This window comes from Bos mutus, chromosome 17 (genome assembly GCF_027580195.1).
Source record: "Bos mutus isolate GX-2022 chromosome 17, NWIPB_WYAK_1.1, whole genome shotgun sequence".
Taxonomy (NCBI): Eukaryota; Metazoa; Chordata; class Mammalia; order Artiodactyla; family Bovidae; genus Bos; species Bos mutus.
Genome location: NC_091633.1, coordinates 34,256,924 through 34,278,505, shown reverse-complemented (window position 1 = coordinate 34,278,505; position 21,582 = coordinate 34,256,924).

The window sequence follows — 21,582 nt, the reverse complement described above, 5'->3', positions numbered from 1 at the left end:
GTCTCCAAATCTTTTGCAAGGAAGCAAGAACCTCAAATTCAGTTGCTTTTGTTCACTGGATCCCATCTACTTTTCTTTGTATGCATACTAAGTCTTTTCAGTCATGTCCGATTCTTTGTGACCTCATGGCCTGTAGCCCTCCAGGTTCCTGGGTCCATAGGATTCTCCAGGCAAGAATACTGAAGGGGGTTGCCTTTCCTTTCTCCAGGATATCTTCCCAACTTGGGATCAAACCCACCCCTCTTACATCTATTGCTTTGGCAGGCAGGTTCTTTACCACTAACACCACCAGTGAAGCCATAGTTTTCTTTACTCAGGGACATAATTCTAGGAATCATTGCTTTTCTCACTGTTTATTTTTTTTCCTTTCCCATTGTTCATTACCTATTTTATAAATACATATTTTTTCATTAGAAAAAATCTTTTTATACTGTAACCATCTCTATCTGCTGTAGCACTTTACAGCAAACTGCTTTCTCCATATCTTCATCACTCAGTCTTTCTTGAGCTCACTGATTTTTACTCTTCTTACTCAAGAGAATATATTCCAGCAATCCCACTGCTAGGCATACACACTGAGGAAACCAGAAGGGAAAGAGACACGTGTACCCCAGTGTTCATCGCAGCACTGTTTATAATAGCCAGGACATGGAAGCAACCTAGATGTCCATCAGCAGATGAATGGATAAGAAAGCTGTGGTACATATATACAATGGAGTATTACTCAGCCATTAAAAAGAATACATTTGAATCAGTTCTAATGAGGTGGATGAAACTGGAGCCTATTATACAGAGTGAAGTAACCCAGAAGGAAAAACATAAATACAGTATACTAACGCATATATATGGAATTTAGAAAGATGGTAACGATAACCCTGTATACGAGACAGCAAAAGAGACACTGATGTATAGAACAGTCTTATGGACTCTGTGGGAGAGGAGAGGGTGGGAAGATTTGGGAGAATGGCATTGAAACATGTGAAATGTCATGTATGAAACGAGATGCCAGTCCAGGTTCAGTGCACGATGCTGGATGCTTGGGGCTGGTGCGCTGGGATGGCCCTGGGGATGGTATGGGGGAGGCGGGAGGGGGGAGGTTCAGGATGGGGAGCACGTGTATACCTGAAATTTAAAAAAAAAAAAAAAAAAAAATAAATATTAATAATTTTGTAGCTCAAAAAAAAAAAATAAATAAATAAATAAAAAAAAGAGAATATATTCACTTATATACACTTTTCTAGACTCAGTGAGGAATTTTCATTCACATTTTATATAATAGGTTTGATAGGTTTAAACATTATCTCTTTGCCGTTGATTGAAAATATTTCTTGGCATATGAACTCAGAATTCTAGACTACTTTGTTAAGCATGTTGCTTGATATCTCTATTCAAATGCATAAAACTTTACTCGATGCCTACCTTAAAACTTATTCTTTCCATAGTTTTCTCCATCTTAATGAATGGAAACTTCATTAGTTGAGTTACTCAGGCAAGATAAATCTTGAATTTACTTTAGAATCATGTCTTTATTTTTATATTTTATATCCAAACTACCATAAAATTGTATTTCTACACTAAAATACATTCACAATCAATCTTCCCTACACAGCCTTCATCAATAACAACTCGGTCTAAACCACCATGCTTTTCTGCCATGTGGATTATTGCCACAACTTTCAGTGTCTCCCTACTTTTACCTGTGTCCTTCTATTTAATTTTTAATGCAAAGCCAGAGGAAATTATCTAAGCCAAACCATTTCTATGTGATTCTTTTCTGTCCACTTTTAGCTTGTATTATTTACAAATTAAGAATTATATTTAAAATTTCACTGGTTATTTGTCTTAAAATTTATTAAATGTAAAAATGGTACACCATTTCTCTAATTATCAAAACAAGAGAAAGTGTTTTTCTGATTTTTAACAAGCAATATGAGATATATTCATAAAATTGTTTTCTTTCTTCCTCCCAGTTTCCATGATTGTTAATTTGCTCCTAAAATTTTAGGTGCTATTTTTACCTATAAAATCTATAACTGAGTCATGATGGACTATCTTATGGAACATTGAGATATTTGTATGAAAAAAGTATGTATGAATGTACAAATCATGATTTCATGTATAAAATACATGAGTCAGAAACTTTGCCAACAAAAGGCCATATGGTCAAAGCTACGACTTCTCCAGTAGTCACGTATGAATGTGAGAATTGGTCCATAAAGAAGACTGCGTGCGGAAGAACTGATGCTTTCATATTGTGCTGTTGAAGACTCTTGAGAGATCAAATCAGTCAATCTTAAAGGAAATCAGTTCTGAATATTCATTGGAAGGACTGATGCTGAAACTCCAATACTTTGGCCACCTGATGCGAAGTGCTGACTCATCGAAAAAGACCGGGAAAAACTGAAGGCAGGAGGAGAAGAGGACGACAGAGCTATCACGGACTCAATGGACATGAGTTTGGGCAAGCTTCAGGAGGTGGTGAAGGACAGGGAAGCCTGGTGTGCTGCAATCACAGCACCTGGAGTCGCAAAGTGTCCAACACTATTGAGTGACTGAACAACAACAAAAATTAACTTGCAACATGAATCTTTTAAATTTCCACATTGGTTAAATTTTCTGTCACAAGTAAGATAGAAATCTTGACCTATTAATAATTCAGTTTCAGTAAAAGTCACTCAGTCATGTCTGACTCTTCGTGAATCCATGGACTATACTGTCCAGGGAATTTTCCAGGCCAGAACACTAGAGTGGATAGCCATTCCCTTCTCCAGGGGTTCTTCCCAACCCAGAGATCAAACCCAGGTCTTCTGCACTGCAGGCAGATTCTTTACCATCTGAGCCACCAGGGATAATTAGAATTTGTTTTTTCTCCTCAGTGGTTATCAAAATCAATCAGAAAGTCAAAGATAAATTTTTATTTTTCATGACACAGAAAAAAATTATGGGAGAACCACACTGATACAACATAGAACAGAAATAGGCAGAAATGTAAACTACACTTTAGAGGAATTGGATGATTTAATCTAGCCACCTCAACTTTCTATGTAGCAGAGTCTCCGCATGGATACATTTCAGTAAAGTTAAAGACCAAGAGGGGCTACTTTTGATTATTAGCATATCTTTTGTTTCCCTGCTGGCGCAGCTGGTAAAGAATCCGCCTGCACTGCTGGAGACCTGGTTTCGATCCCTGGGCTGGGAAGATCCCCTGGAGAAGGGAAAGGCTACCCACTCCACTATTCTGGCCTGGAGAATTCCATGGACTGTATAGTCCATGGGGTCGCAAAGAGTCAGATGTGACTGAGCAACTTTCACTTCACTTTCACTTTTCTACTAGCTGATGTAGGAGAAAAGAGGAATCAGTAGCACTTCCTTTTTTGCCTAAAGCACTCAATACATAGTTTTAAATTTTCTAATGTTGAATAGACAAATAATTAAACTATGTGCATGATATGGTATATAATGGGGACTGAGTTTCATTTCTGTGGCTAACAACCACTTGGAATAACAATACAATTTAATGTATGTTTATATATTATTAAAGTTTATCTCTCCATAGACACATATACACACATAACACATAGAAACACATGTTTATTTTTTTTTTGTTTGTTTGTTTTATTTTTATTTTTTATTTATTTTAAATTTTTAAAAGAAAATCCATCCTGAACCCTCCTCCCTCCTCCCTCCCCATACCATCCCTCTGGGTCGTCCCAGTGCACCAGTCCCAAGCATCCAGCATCGTGCATTGAACCTGGACTGGCATCTCGTTTCATACATGACATTTCACATGTTTCAATGCCATTCTCCCAAATCTTACCACCCTCTCCCTCTCCCACAGAATCCATAAGCCTGTTCTATACATCAGTGTCTCTTTTGCTGTCTCGTATACAGGGTTATCGTTACCATCTTTCTAAATTCCATATATATGCGTTAGTATACTGTATTGGTGTTTGTCCTTCTGGCTTACTTCACTCTGTATAATAGGCTCCAGTTTCATCCACCTCATTAGAACTGATTCAAATGTATTCTTTTTAATGGCTGAGTAATACTCCATTGTGTATATGTACCACCGCTTTCTTATCCATTCATCTGCATAGAACTGCCTTATGATCCAGCAACCCCACGGCTGGGCATACACACTGAGGAAACCAGAAGGGAAAGAGACACGTGTACCCCAATGTTCATTGAAACACATGTTTATGTTGTTTTGCAATATCAACAGTCTTGTTTTACACATTTTCTATTCCTCATTTACTAATCTTGGTTTTTCTTTTGCTTGGCTGGAAACTCTATCTGGATATTTTACTCAGAAGAGTGTATACTGTTTCTGTGTTTCCAACCCTGATGCTTTTAAAATTATTTCATCACATAGACATCATTGATTACCTGCAATGGCCTTCCAGTAGTCACCTTCACTTCTGGCTTAATTGCACCTTTTTTTTAAAATTTAAATTTATTTATTTTAATTAGAGGCTGATTACTTCACAATATTGTATTGGTTTTGCCATACATCAACATGAATCCACCACGGGTGTACACGTGTTCCCAATCCTGAACCCCCCTCCCACCTGCCTCCCCATACCATCCCTCTGGGTCATCCCAGTGCACCAGCCCCAAGCTTCCTGTATCCTGCATTGAACCTGGACTGGCGATTCATTTCTTATATGATATTATACATGTTTCAATGCCATTCTCCCAAATCATCCCCACCTCCCTCTCCCACAGAGTCTCTGTGTCTCTTTTGCTGTCTCGCATACAGGGTTATCATTACCATCTTTCTAAATTCCATATATATGTGTTAGTATATTGTATTGGTGTTTTTCTTTCTGGCTTACTTCACTCTGTATAATCGGCTCCAGTTTCATCTGAATCAGTTCTAATGGCTTAATTGCATCTTAGGAGGTTTAGCTTTTTAACACATGTAGAAAAAAAGGGTAAAAAGTTCTGGTGGTTTATTCAGTGTCTTGACTTTAAAAGGAAGATTCTGAATTATCTGCTGATAATCTGCTATTGTTCATTTAATTCAACCTAACCTTGACATTACTCCTGCTTGTAAAATCCCATGGATGGAGGAGCCTGGTAGGCTGCAGTCCATGCGGTCGCTAAGAGTCGGACATGACTGAGCGACTTCATTTTCACTTTCATGCCTTGTAGAAGGCAATGGCAAGCCACTCCGGTGTTCTTGCCTGGAGAATCCCAGGGACAGGGGTGTCTGGTGGGCTGCCGTCTATGGGGTCGCACAGAGTCGGACACAACTGAAGTGACTTAGCAGCAACCGTGACATAGTGACTAATTACTTATGTTATATTACTTTTCTATTAAAAAAGTTACCTTCACAGGTCCAAGTTGATGAAATTTTCTTTTTTATGAAGTTCATTAATGATGCAATTGATGAATATGAAAGTGATCATATATATTGAAAATGTGAATTTGATTCCTGTGCACACAAGATGAGGTACATGTTAAAAATAAAACTATTACATTTCCAGCTTAATATTGACATAAAATTGAAACAAATAAACAAAAATGTCTTTCTTGTTGGTGAGCCCAACACCCCCTTTATCTGATTATAGTAAATTCTAAAACTATCTTTAAATGATATTTACATAAAGATTTTCTCTCAGTATTCTTGATCTTCTTCTGCTGCCATAATTGTTTAAACAATAATTTCCCATAGGATATGATCTCACTGATATTTAGATAACTTGCTCTTCAAAGCATAAGCTGAATCTTTTTGTATATATTAAGGGATATCAGAAAATGCACAAAGAACTCTCTGATAAGATTTTTTAAATTCTTATCTCCCTGTACCTCATATATTTTACTGTCTTGAATAAATTTTCACCCCTTTGATTAAGTCTTGCTATTTAATATAAGCAATGTGTCTTAGTCAAAGTTTTGTAGAGAGGAAAATGTAGCAACAGTGTGTGTGTGTATGTGTGTGTGTGTGTGTGTGTGTGTTTGCATGTAAAGAGATTTATTTTCAGTCACTGGTTCATAGTGTTAGGACACCTGGCAAGTCCCAAATCCACAGGCAGTCTGGGGCAGGCTGGAAATTCAACTAAGAATTAATATGGCAGTTTTGATCTGAAATCTTTTGAGTAGGCCAGCAGTCTGTAATCTCTGATAAGATTTTAGTTGCAACCTTCAGGTAAAGTTTCTTCTTGTAGATTCTATTAATAATCAGATCTACAAAATACTTTCATAAAAGTATCTAGAGTAGTCTTGACCAAACAAATAGGCACCATAGCCTAGTCAAAGTTATACATAAATTTCACCATAACAAAGAGCCCATCAAAATGTCTGGATCAATGTGAAAGTGAAAATCACTCAGTCATGTCTGACTCTTAGGGACCCCCATGGACTGTACAAACCAGGGAATTCTCCAGGCCAGAATACTGGAATGGGTAGCCTTTCCCCTTCTCCAGGGAATCTTCCCAACCCAGGGATCAAAACCAGGTCTCCAGCATTGCAGGTAGATTCTTTACCAGCTGAGCCACAAGGAAACCCCAAGAATACAGGATTGGGTAACCTATCTCTTCTCCAGTGGAACTTCCCAATCTAGGAATCAAACAGGGTCTCCCACATAGCAGAACGATTCCTTACCAGCTGATCTCTCAGGGTCTGGATCAATCAGGTCAGTCGCTCAGTCATGTCTGACTCTTTGCATCCCCATGAATCACAGCACGCCAGGCCTCCCTGTCCATCACCAACTCCCAGAGTTCACTGAGACTCACATCCATCTAGTCAGTGATGCCATACAGCCATCTTATCCTCTGTCATCCACTTCTCCTTCTGCCCCCAATCCCTCCCAGCATCAGAGTCTTTTCCAATGAGTCAACTCTTCACATGAGGTGGCCAAAGTACTGGAGTTTCAGCTTTAGCATCATTCCTTCCAAAAAAATCCCAGGGCTGATCTCCTTCAGAATGGACTGGTTGGATCTCCTTGCAATCCAAGGGACTCTCAAGAGTCTTCTCCAACACCATAGTTGAAAAGCATCAGTTCTTCGGCGCTCAGCCTTCTTCACAGTCCAACTCTCACATCCATACATGACCACAGGTAAAACCATAGCCTTGACTAGACGAACCTTTGTTGGCAAAGTAATGTCTCTGCTTTTGGATATGCTATCTAGGTTGGTCATAACTTTCCTTCCAAGGAGTAAGTGTCTTTTAATTTCATGACTGCAGTCACCATCTGTAGTGATTTTGGAGCCCTGAAAAATAAAATCTGACACTGTTTCTACTGTTTCCCCATCTATTTCCCATGAAGTGATGGATCAATAGAACTCACTATTTCAACAGATCATAAAGCCTCACAATTTATAAAATACATATACTATTAGAACATTTTTATGTATTATAATATTTTTATATTGCTAACAAGAAAACATAGTGAAAAATCACAGATAATGAAGCAATAGTTAAACTATGATATATTCATACAATGCATTACCATGTCTGTTTTGAACATCCCTTCTGCAGAGAAAGGCTTAAAAACCAGGACATATTTTTTTTAAACTTATTTTGAAATTTCAGGTTATCAAGTGAGTGACAAACACAGAAAAGTGTAACATTTGGAAAAAGAAAGATCTCTTATAGTGTACAATCTATTGGCCATATTGGCAAAAAAAAAAAAGAACTAAGTTGAGCCCTAATTCACACTGCTTACAATTGTAGATTATAATTCCAAGTTATAACTCACAATGTAAATATAAATAATAAAATGATTAGATGGTTGCTCAGAATGATATCTTTATGAGTTTGAGTTTGGAAGAGCACTTACCATAAAGGAAAATATTAATAAGCTAGGCTATGCTAATATTAACAATGTTTATCAAAAGATGAATCTTGTATTTTAACAATAGTCCTCTGTGCTTGTCTTAACCCCCTGACATTCATTGTCATAATTTGCTACTGCCTTGACAAAATGTGAGATAGTATTGTCAGGAGGAGAGCCACCTTACACACTCACTGAGTTTGATATTGAATAGGGCTTTTGGTCTCTCCAACCAATGCAAATTGACTAAAAGGAAGACAAGAAATTCAGGCAAGGCTTTATTGGGTTTCCCTTGTCAGCTGCAAGTGGGAGCAAAAGCAAGTAACAGGTTTCCTTGTTTTCTCCCTGAGGTGGGGGCAGGGGAGGGGGCAAGTTCCTTCCTTATATAAGAGTAGGTTAGGGATGTCCAGGGATGGAGGGTTGGCTTAGGTGGTTTGCCCACTACCTTCATGGTTGAGTGCAGAAGGGCATGAGCAGTATCCTACTTTTGCTCCTGACACCCATTTTTTTCTTCAGGCTCTGTAGAAATAGCAGCTGGATTTTTTTGTTTTTGAGTCTTTGTATCTTTTGGTCCAAAATTTTCCCCAACTGTACATGTAGACAGCTAATTTTAGTCTCATATAATTTCTTTATATTTTCTAGCTTGAGGAGAGGTTTTCCAGGTTAAAGTTTTATCTTGCACCAAAGGGTCTGAGGTCCTAGGCCTGTCTCAATTCAATAGACATGTATTAAGAATTAACCTTGCCCCTGGAGAAGGGAAAGACTGTCTACTCCAATACTCTGGCCTAGAGAATTTCATGAACTGTGTAGTCCATGGGGCCGCAAAGAGTCAGACATAACTGAGTGACTTTCACTTTCACTTTCAACGTTGTCCCAGGTATTTTTCTAGGTACTAGAAGCAGATAGTAAATAACAGAGTGAAAAATCACTTTTTTCCCAGAGCTTAAAACACAGTAGAAGGAAATAGGCAAGAAGAATTAAGCAAGTAGCATACAATTTGTCAGATTGCAAAACATGTTTCAGAGAACAATAAAGAATAATGGGAATGAGGAATGTGTGTGAGAGGAAACTGTAATATAAAATGTGTTTTTGAGGATGGAGCCATGGTTACTACAATGTGAAAAGTTCGGGGAAAAGGAGAGGAAGTACGAAAGGAGAATGACTGGGAAGAAGACTAGGATGGTGTGGTACCAGGAATTCAAGGGCAGAAAGTGTTCCCAGCAAGAGAGCAGCATCTGTTATTCTGCATGTGCTGCAGGAAGACCAACCACCACATTCATTTGGGTAGTGTTTGTCCCACTGTAAGTAAAAGACCTGATTGCACAATGTTTACAAGAAAAAGGAAGGGGAATTAGGGTGAATACCAAGTGTGGGCAATTCTTTGCAGATATTTTCTATAAGAAGAGCATAGGGGTCTACTTAGTGAGAATAAGTAGGATTTATGTTGATGGAAGAAATAGTTTCTCTTTTTTGCTGATAAGAAGGACAAAACAGAGAGGGAAAATTTGATAATACTGAAGACAAAAAATATAATATAGATCCGTTATTAAGTTGATGAGAGAAAATGGAACCAAGCATACAAGTTGAATTTTAGATACACCAATAGAAAGAAGGAGTATGGACGATAAATCATAGAGTCAGAAGTGAAAGACGAGTAAATGTATCAGGGATAAGGGGTTATGGACATGTGTAGAACTTTACTGAGGTACATAGTATTCTGAGTAAAACAGGACACTAAACCATGAGCCAAGGTAAGGGACAGGGATGCTGTATGGGGAAGTTAAGGAGAAATAAGTAGTTTTGGAACATAGTGAGAGAGTGAGGGAGCTGAGAAAATACAGGGTGATCCCTAGGCAGATTTTAGAGTTCTCTTTATATTCACTGTCTTCAGTAGGAAGTAGACCAGTCAACTGAGGGACTGGCTAATACCTGCTAGAAGATGATAAAAGGGATGGATATATATATATAATCATGGAGTAAGACAGACTTACACAGTGATGCAGATGTACATTATAGAGCAGACTGTTTCCAGTGGGCAGCAAGCACAGAGCCCAAATTGCTAGCTGTATCTCAAAACAGTTAGGGTTTAAGGAAAAACTTAGAAAATGATCCAGTTTTTACCCAAATGGTGGCATCACTGCCATTTGTATGATGCTTGAATAGAAAACATGATGATGGTCATGACAGTCACAACTCTACTGTGTTCAATCAAGTGCTATTGTGTCATACATATATATATATATATATATATGACAATGTATGTCCTATTCTGTCATATATATATATGTGTGTGTATAAATGTATGTGTGTGTGTGTGTGTGTGTATCCATTATAAATACTTTTGTTCTTTTCCACTCAGTGAGTTATCTCTTACTCACTGAGACCCCATGGACTACAGCATGCAAGGCTTCCCTGTCCTTCACCATCTATCTGAGTTTGCTCAAACTAATGTCCATTGAGTCTTTGATGCCATCCAACCATCTCATGAAAGAGATGGGAATACCAGACCTCCTGACCTGCCTCTTGATAAATCTGTATGCAGGTCAGGAAGCAACAGTTAGAACTGGACATGGAACAATAGACTGGTTCCAAATAGGAAAAGGAGTACGTCAAGGTTGTATATTGTCACCCTGCTTATTTAACTTATATGCAGAGTACATCATGAGAAACTCTGGGCTGGAAGAAACACAAGCTGGAATCAAGATTGCCGGGAGAAATATCAATAACCTCAGATATGCAGATGACACCACCCTTGTGGCAGAAAGTGAAGAGGAACTAAAAAGCCTCTTGATGAAAGTGAAAGAGGAGAGTGAAAAGGAACGCGGGTATACCTGTGGCGGATTCATTTCGATATTTGGCAAAACTAATACAATATTGTAAAGTTTAAAAAAAAATAAAATTAAAAAAAAAAAAAGTTGGCTTAAAGCTCAACATTCAGAAAACGAAGATCACAGCATCTGGTCCCGTCACTTCATGGGAAATCCATGGGGAAACAGTGGAAACAGTGATAGACTTTATTTTTGGGGCTCCAAAATCACTGTAGATGGTGATTGCAGCCATGAAATTAAAAGATGCTTACTCCTTGGAAGGAAAGTTATGACCAACCTAGATAGCATATTCAAAAGCAGAGACATTACTTTGCCAACAAAGGTCCATCTAGTCAAGGCTATGGATTTTTCCAGTGGTCATGTATGGATGTGAGAGTTGGACTGTGAAGAAAGCTAAGCGCCTAAGAATTGATGCTTTTGAGCTGTGGTGTTGGAGCAGACTCTTGAGAGTCCCTTGGACTGCAAGGAGATCCAACCAGTCCATCCTAGAGGAGATCAGTCCTGGATGTTCATTGGAAATACTGATGCTGAAACTGAAACTCCAATATTTTGGCCACCACATGTGAAGAATTGACTCATTGGAAAAGCCCCTGTTGCTGGGAGGGATTGGGGGCAGGAGGAGAAGGGGACGACAGAGGATGAAATGGCTGGATGGCATCACTGCCTTGATGGACATGAGTTTGAGTGAACTCCGGGAGTTGGTGATGGACAGGGAGGCCTGGCGTGCTGTGCTTCATGGGGTTGCAAAGAGTCAGACACGACTGAGTAACTGAACTGAACCAAACCATTTCATTCTCTGTCACTCCCTTATCCTCCCAGATTGCCCTCAATTTGTTCCAGAATCAGGGTCTTTTCCAATGGGTCAGGTCTTCACATCAGGTGGCCAGAGTATTGGAGCTTCAGCATCAGTCCTTCCAATGAATATTAAGGGTAGGTTTCCTTTCATATTACCTGGTTTGATCTCCTTGCTGTCCAAAGGACTCTCAAGGGTCTTTTCCAGAGCCACAGATCCAAAGCATCAAGTTTTAGTTGTTCATACATCTTTATGGTCCAGCTTTATAGTCCAACCATACATGAATACTGGAAAAACCATAGCTTTGGCTATGCTGAATTTTGTTGAGGTAGTGGTGTCTCTGCTCTTAACACGCTGTCTAGGTTTTTCATAGCTTTTATTCCAAGGAGTAAACTTTTTTTTTTTTTTCACAGATGCAGCCATGGTCTACAGTGATTGTGGAGCCCAAAAAAATAAAGTCTGTCACTGTTTCCATTGTTTCTCCATCTATTTGCCATAAAGTGATGGGACTGAATACCTTGATCTTAGTTTTTGAAATGCTGAATTTTAAGCCAGCTTTTTCACTCTCCTCTTTCACTTTCAACATGAGGATCTATAGTCACTTTTCTCATTCTACCATTAAAGTGATATCACCTGCATATCTGAGGTTGTTAATATTTCTCCTGGCAATCTTGATTCCACTTTGTGATTCATACAGCTCAGCATTTCGCATGACATACTCTACATAGAAATTAAATAATAAGGGTAACAATATACAGGCTTTACATACTCGTTTCCCAATTGTGAACCAGTTCGTTGTTCTATGTCCTATTTTAACTGTTGTCTTGGCTTACATACAGGTTTCTCAGGAGGTGGATAAGGTGGTCTGGTATTACCATCTCTATGAATTTTCCACCTTGTTGTGATCTACACAGTCAAAGCCTTTAGCATTGTTAATGAATCAGAAGTAGATTTTTTTTTCTGTAATTCTCTTGTTTTTTTCTACCATCCAATGGATGTTGGCAATTTGACCTCTGTTCCTCTGCTTTCTCTAAACCCAGCTTGTAGATCTGTAAGTTCTCAGTTCACATAGTCCTGAAGCCTAACTTGAAGGATTTTGAGCATTACCTTGCTAGCATGTGAAATGAGTGCAATTGTGTGGTAGTTTGAACATTCATTGGCATTGACCTTCTTTGGGAATGGAATGAAAATGGACAAGGTTTTGTTCGTGCCCTCCAAGAGTCTGTTTCACTAGTCCTGTGGAAATTCTGTAATCAAATCCCACTGGCCTTCGAAGTCAAATTCCCTAAGGGTTCTCAGTCCCTTTGCCAGATCTCCAGATTGGAAAATCTGTTGTGGGCCCTAGAACTTTTGCAACAGTGCAAGAACTTCTTTGGTATAATTGTTCTCCGGTTTTTGCATTGTCTGTTTGGTGGCTCTATGGTGGGGCTCACACATTGTGTCTCCCAGGTCTGCTGCAGTCAAAGCCTCTGTCACTACGTCAGGCCACTGTTGGCCTGTGCCTCTGAAGGAGACACTCATACAATCAAGGCAGGTCTGGCTCAGTCTCTGTGGGGTCTCTGGGTCCTGATGCACACAAGGTTTTGTTTGAGCCCTCTGAGCATCTCTGGTGGGTATGGCATTTGATTCTAAACATGATTTTGCCCCTCCTACCATCTTGTTGGGGCCTCTCCTTTGCACTTGGACACAGGGTATATTTTTTTGGAGGGACCCAACATTGTCATGTTGATGGTTGTTCAGCAGTTAGTTGCAATTTTGGAGTTCTAACTGGAGAAGATGATTGCACGTCCTTCTGGTCTGCCGTCTTGTGCCTCTATATTTAAAAGAGTGGACATAGCATATTTTACCTATTAAGTGTATAATAAATTAGTATTATGGACAAGTTTATGTCTACACGTTTGATAGCTCAGATAAAATTAACCAATGACTTGAAAGATATAAATAACCAAAACTCATTCAAGGAAAAATAAACTATTGCATAGGTCTATTTCTAACAGCGAGTTTATGAACTTCCAAGAAAGAAAGCACCAGACCCAGGTAATTTCACTTATGTATTCTACCAAGCTTTTAATGAAGAAATTATACCTTATAATGAAGAAATCTCTACAATCACATGCACAAAATAACAGAGGGAATGCTTTCTAACATATTCTATAAAGACTACTTTATCAAGTAAAGACTTTACAAGAAAGGAAGACTAAAGATCAATATCTCTCATGCACATAGATGTAAAAATCATCAACTAATTATTGGCAAATCAAATCCAGCAATGTACAAACAGAACTATTCTCTATAACGAAGAGGGATTTACTTAAAAAATGCAAGCTTTCTTTCAGTCTTCTACACTCAATTAATGTAATTCATTACATTGACTGATAAAAGAATAAAAGTCATTTGATCACATTAATAGATGTTGAAAAAGTATTTGACAAAATCCAATATTCATTTGTGATAAAAACTCTAAGCTAGCTAGGAGCAAAGGAAATTTCTTCAACTTGATACAGAACATGTACAAATGTTCACCATTTATATCATGCTTAATGGTTAGAAATTAGATGCCTTCTCCCTATCGTCAGTCTTGACAAAGCAAGAGTGCCTTGTCTCATCACTCATACTCAACATTTTACTGAAAGTCTTAGTAATGCAATAGGACAACAAAAAGAAATAAAAGACATTTATTATAAATGTATAATAAAATAAATTATTTTATTTTATATTTTATTTTTATTTATATTTTATTTATTATTTTAATAAATTCTTCTATAAATAAAAGAACTAAAAAGCAATTAAAATAGCAAGGTTACAATACACAAGTTATTATGTAAACTGAATTCATTTTCTACATTCTAGGAATGAACAATTGAATTTTGAAATTAAAAACACAGTACTAGTTACATTAGCACACACAAAAAATGAAAAAAATACTTAGCTGTAAATATGCAGCAGTCCCATATGAGGAAAACTATAAGGCTCTGATAAAAGATATCAAAGGTTTAAAAGAGTAGACATATCATTGATGTTCATCTATCATCGATGATAGAATGATTCAATATCATTAAGGTGTCAATTTCTTGCAACTTGATTTATACATTAACACAACCCCATTCAAAACCGAATCATTCTGGTGCTATCAACAAACTGATTATAAATTTTATATGGAAAGATGAAAGATCTAGAATAGTCAACACAATACTTAAAAAAGAAATTCACTTGTAAGATTGATACTACTTGACTTCAAGACTGATTATAATGCTGCAGTACCCAAGACAGCATGGTATTGGTATACGAATAGATCAGTGGACAGAACAGAATTGAAAAATAGGCACACAGAAATCTAGTCAACTAGTTTTGTCTGACAAAGGTGCAAGCACAAGACTTTTCCAGTGCTGCACTGCATCCTGACACTCTTCCAACCCCATCCTTTCCCGTCTCCCTTCACAGGTGCCAAGACTGGGCTGTGTCTGAAGTTCTCTAGCTACAATAATTCCCTCACATTTTTATGCATCACAGATATCCTTCCAATATATCTCTTGTTTCTTGGCTTTTGCCTTCTTGAGACCTGAACTGATGACAGTGCCTGCAATTGTGTTGTCTAGTAGTAGATAATCATATACTTAATATACAATTAAATAAGTTTTTGATCTTATAACCCTGCCTGAGAGAGATTCAGTTATGCAAACATAAGGCAAACAGTTTCTGTTGTTGAAGACCAAACGAAAGATTAGCCAAATAGAACTAAATTTAATTTTCTCTTTGGTAGAAATGATTGGGTGCATATTTTTAGCAGTTATGTCTGCTAAACTAAAAGCAGTATTGCTTTTTAGCCCTGACCATCATTACTCAAAGAAAGGATGTGCTTGTTTATGTTCAACCAGTTGCCTATAAAACATTCAATGAACAGACTTTAGCCTTAAAGAGAGCAGTTATAGACACTTTATCAGCCTGTCATCGTCCCACATATGACATTAATAACGACAACATCCAACTGATAGATATGTACTTTTATTCAAATATTATGTTTGTTGTTGTTACTCCTGCTGCTGTTCAATCCATATGGTTAGACACAATCTGGGAAGGGATTGGCTGAGGAAGAAATGTTTAGATAGTATCACTAACTCAATGAACATGGACATGAATTTGAGCAAACTCAGGGAGATACTGGAGGATAGAGGAGCCAGGCACGCTGCAGTTCATGGGGTTGCAAAGAGTCAGACATGACTTACTACTGAACAACAACAAGTGGTTAGTGCAGGAGGTAATCCCTGAGGGACATGATATCCCCATTCTCAATTATCTGGAATAATATGTCTTCTAACAGAGTGTGAGTTGGGAGTGTAGCCTTAGGCTGGAATGAGAAAAGAAGTGTCATTTTCTCCTTACTTGGAAGTGATTATGAAAATCTCTGATGGATTAAACTTGCCCTGGTCACATGGTGAAAATTATGATCTAGGTCGATACATACTCAAAAAGGGACTCAGTGGTGGGAACTTGAGACTGGGAAGTATGGAAGTTTCCTCATACTTGGTATTAATATTGTTTTTAATTATTTCTAATATAATCATATATGGGCTCTAGAATATTAAACAAATTTTTTATCATACTTTTTCCTAACATGAGAGGAAATAATAGGTAGTATAATTTTTAATATCCAAGACCTTGGAATGAAGTCACCTGTTTTCAAATTCTTGCAACACTACTTTCTAGCTTTGTAAACTTTAGCTCAGTTTTCACCTGCAAAATTAAGATAATAGTGGCATGTAGAAATAGCAATGACCATTACTGAAAAAGTGAAAGTTATTCATTCAGTCATGTCCAACTCTTTGCAACCCCATGGACTGCCTGCCAGGCTCCTTTGTCCATGAAATTTTCCAGGCAAGAATACTGGAATGGTAGCCATTCCCTTCCCCAGGGAATCTTCCTGACCCAGGGTCTCCCGTACAGCAGGCAGATTCTTTACCATTTGAACTGTAAGAGAAACCCTATGTCTAACAATTTATTCAACCTGGTCACAGTACATTGCTATAGAAATGTGGGTCAAACTGATATTCATAAGTCAATTCAAAAGAGAAATATTTTTATTACTCATTTTAAAAATAAGAAAATGTTACCCTACAAAATGACAACAACCACCTTGTGGACATGAGAAGAATTTCAAAGCTGTGAGACAAAGCTGAGAAATCCAACATGGTTATCAAGCTGCATCTAAAACCCATCTATCCTAAATGCTCTGTAAAATAACCTATGTTATTTAAGCAAATTTAGGCTGGGTCTCATTCATTTTTAGGTAAAAATTCCTAATATTTTATTTTATTTCTTGAAAAATAAAAATTGAGTCAGATCAAAGGGGTTAGGCAAACAGCAATATTAATCAAGAATTTTGAATATCCTGATGGCAAATCTAATAATTATTCAATGTAACCATGTGGGAATAAAAGTTAAAGATATAAATATGATTTTAGGCTTGTGTTCCTAATCTTTTTCACATCAATGCATAAACAGAAAATCACAATATTTAAAATAAAACTGAAGTAGCAGGACAAGACTTTTTGCCAACAGAAAGCTGGATGCTCCAGTTGCCCCAGTCAGTCCTTGACTGTCCTCCCCTGCTGGAAGAAGTGGTTGCTATTTTCTTCACACCTGTAAACCGTTCATAACGTACTTCATTAAATGGCACAGAGTTCAATTCTAGAAAACTGTTAGGAAGACTTAACATAGAGGGAAAGGAAAACAAGCAAAAAGTTTCTGTCTTATGCATAATGAAATTAGATGCAATAAATTTTAACCTTTTTAAGATAAACATGACCCCATTATGAAATCTCAAATTTGTAGATAACTACTAAAAGACAACAGCTGGACATCACAATTTTCAATGCACTGAAGAATAATCAATAGAGGGGAGTGAGAATAAATAAAAATTGATTATTTCAAAGAAGAGAGAAGAAAAATAATGCAAAAAAGAGTAAGATGAAAATGTAATGACAAAAATAGTACTGAAATACATCAGTAATGACAAGTTATCCTCCCCAATATTAAAAGGCTGAGATTTTTCACAGTGACCATTAAAAATACACTGACATAGAGAATTAAAACAAGAAAAAAGTAGTAAATGTGTTTAATAAGACTTTCAAAGGAAATGATAGCTCAAACAAGAAAGAAAGAAAGAAATATATAGAAGGTCAGAAATACATGATTAACTAATATGTTTTAATAAGCACAGGAAAAAAACAACAACAACAAAAAACTTTAATACAGTAGAGAATATGAGCACTTTTAATACAGATATTTAGTTCAGTTCAGTCTTTCACTGGTGTCTGACTCTTGTGACCCCATGGACTGCAGCACGCCAGGCTTCCCTGTCCATCAACAAATCCCAGAGTTTACACAAATTCATGTCCATTTAGTCGATGATGCCATCCAACCATCTAATCCTCTGTTGTCCCCTTCTCCTCCTGTCCTCAATCTTTCACCGCATCAGGGTCTTTTCAAATGAGTCAGTTCTTTGCATCAGGTGGCTAAAATATTGGAGTTTCAGCTTCAACATCAGTCCCTCCAATCAATATTCAGGACTGATTTCCTTTAGGATGGACATTGAATCTCCTTGCTGTCCAAGGGACTCTCAAGAGACTTCTTCAACACCACAGTTCAAAAGCAACGATTCTTCCGCACTCAGCTTTGTTTATAGTCCAACTCTGACAACCATACATGACTACTGGAAAAACCAAAGCTTTGACTAGACTGACCACTTACTGGCAAAGTAATGTCTCTGCTTTTTAATATGCTGTCTAGTTTGGTCATAACTTTTCGGTCAAGCAGCAAGTGTCTTTTAATTTCATGGCTGCAGTTACCATCAGCAGTGATTTTGGAGCCAAGAAAACAAAGTCTCTCACTGTTTACATTTTTTCCCCATCTATTTGCCATGAAGTGATGGGACCAGATGCCATGATCAGAGTTCTCTGAATGTTAAGTTTTAAACCAACCATTTCACTCTCCACTTTAATTTTCATCAAGAGGCTCTTTTGTTCTTCTTCACTTTCTGCCGTAAGTGTGGTATGATCTGCATATCTGAGATTATTGATATTTATCCTGGCAATCTTGATTCCAGATTGTGCTTTATCCAGTCCATCATTTCACATGATGTACTCTGCATGTAAGTTAAATAAGCAGGGTTACAATACACAGCCTGACATACTCCTATCCCAATTTGGAACCAGTCTGTTTTTCCAAGTCCAGTTCTAACTGTTGCTTCTTGAATGGCATACAGGTTTCTCAGGAAGCAGGTCAGGAAGTCTGGTATTCCCATCTCTTGAAGAATTTTCCACAGTTTCTTGTGATCCACACAGTCAAAGGCTTTAGCATAGTCAATAAAGCAGATGTAGATGTTTTTCTGGAACTCTCTTGTTTTTTCCATGATCTAGCAGAAAAAGATTCTGCCTTTTCTGAATCCATCTTGGACATTAGGAAGTTCACAGTTCATGTACTGTTGAAGCCTGGCTTGGAGAATTTTGAGCATTACTTTGCTAGCATGTGAGATGCATGAGTAAAATTCTGTGGTAGTTTGAGCATTCTTTGGCATTGCCTTTCTTTGGGATTGGAATGAAACTGACCTTTTCCAGTCCTGTAGCTACTGCTGAGTTTTCCAATTTTGCTGGCATATTGAGTGTAGCACCTTCACAGCATCATCTTCTACGATTTGAAATAGCTCAACTGAAATTCCATCACCTCCTCTAGCTTTGTTCACAGTGATGCTTCCTAAGGCCCACTTGACTTTGCATTCCAGGATGTCTTGCTCTAGGTGAGTGACCACACCATCATGATTATCTGGGTTATGAAGATCTTTTCTGTATAGTTCTTCTGTGTATTGTTGACTCCTCTTCTTAATAGATTCTGTTTCTGATAGATCCATATCATGTCTCTCCTTTATTGTGCCCATCTTTGCATGAAATATTCTCTTGGTATCTCTATTTTTCTTGAAGAGGTCTCTAGAGTTTCCCATTCTATTGTTTTCCTCTATTTCTTTGCATTGATCACTGAGGAGGGCTTTCTTATCTCTCCTTGCTTTTCTTTGGAACTCTGCATTCAAATGAGGGTATATCTTTCCTTTTTTCCTTCTTCTTTAGCTTCTCTTCTTTTCTCAGCTATTTGTAAGACCTCCTCAGATAACCATTTTGCCTTTCTCCATTTTTTTTCCCCCTTGGGGATGGTCTTGATCGTTGCCTCCTGTACAATGTCACAAACTTCTGTTTGTAGTTCTCAGACACATAGTTTTATCAGATCTAATCCCTTGAATCTGTTTTCCATGTCCACTATATAATTGTAAGGGATCTAATTCAGGTCATACCTGAATGGTTTAGTGGTTTCCCCTGCTTTATTCAATTTAGCAATTTGGCTAAATTTAGCTGAATTTGGCAATAAGGAGTTCATGATCTGAGCCACAGTCCTCTCCTAGTCTTGTTCTTGCTGACTGTGTAGAACTTCTCCATCTTTGGCTACAAAGAATATAATCAATCTGATTTTGATATTGACCATCTGGTGATGTCCTTGTATAGAGTCTTCCCTTGTGTTGTTGGAAGAGAGTGTGTATTATGACCAGTGTGTTCTCTTGGCAAAACTGTTAGCCTTTGCCCTGCTTCATTCTGTACTCCAAGGCCAAATTTGCCTGTTACTCCAGGTGTTTCTTGACTTTCTACTTCTGCATTCCAGTCCCCTATAATGATAAGGACATCTTTTTTGGGTGTTAGTTCTAGAAGGTCACTTAATACAGACATTGAACCTTTGTTAATACTGATATCTTATAACCTAGGAATAATGAGTTGAGAAACTCTGGAGACTGTGCTATATCCTCTGATAACAAAGCAATAAAATTAAAAGTAATTAAATATCAGATCATTAAACTACAATCATACCATATTTAAAAGCTAAAAATATTGACATAAAGGCAATTAAAATAAACTTAGAACTAAATCACAATGAAATAATCATTTCTCAAACTATGAGAAACAGATAAATTGTTAGCTATGACTAATCTGTAGCTCTTCTTATATGCAGGAAATAACTAAAAATAAGTAAACATTTATATCAAGAAGCTAGAGAAAGATAAATAGATAAATTTGATTGGTTGGAGAATAAAATAAACTGCCACCTAAACAGGCCAAAATCAAAATGGAATTCTTTGAAAATTAGAATAAAAGGGAGAAAATAAATCATGAGATAAACTAGTCAAAACAGAAACAAAACAAAACAAGAAGACACAACAAAACTCAATAATAAGTGCAAAATAAAGATATTAAATTAATCTAAATACACATTTGATGTTTGAAAGTCATAGGACAAATTCATGAAATAATTCAGGAATCTGAATTTGAAAATAAAATTTAAAAATACATTTTCATATAAACATAAATGACCAAGTTAATCCAAGAGTATGAAATTGTTAAAATAGGCTCATAAGCAGAGGTTGTATAAACAGGCAAAATTTTACACATGCTTATATACACACAGACAAATTTTATTAACACTTCAAAAAAGAAAAAAAAAACAACCCTTAATCCTTATTTTGAACAATTCTTTCCAAAGAATAAATGCAGGAACAGCTACCAGATTCATTTATGCAGTTTATATAATCATTATACCAAAATTACTGAAGGATTGTTCAAGAAAACTACATAGATCAGTCTCACAATATTAATATAAATTCAAATCACTCTTCTAATTTAGCTAATGAAATCCAGAACTATATAAGATAAAGTATGTTCCTTAGGGTTTGTCATAGAATTCAAGACTGGCTTATCAAGATACCTTATAAGGAAATCTACCACATTCACAGATTAAGGGAGGAATATCAGCATAACTGTCCCTGAGGCAGGAAAAGTATTTTCTAAATTTACAGAGGTAGTGAGTGGCCATCTAGGGCGTGTGAGTTGAAACCCATTCTCACTTGACTGTGCTTTTAATATAACAGGGTTACAGAGAGAAGTTTCAATGTTTTTTTTTTTTTTTTTATGATGCCATGTATCATATTGCACTTGCATCACACACTAACAGTGTTCTTTTAATCACGGAATTTTATCTTCCTTTCCATCTCTGCCATGTCTGCCTTATTCTGACCTCTGTCGTAATTGACTTGCCAGGCCTCTGAGTCATCTGTGGGTAACTGATTTAGTGCACACAAGAGTCCAGGCTCTAAA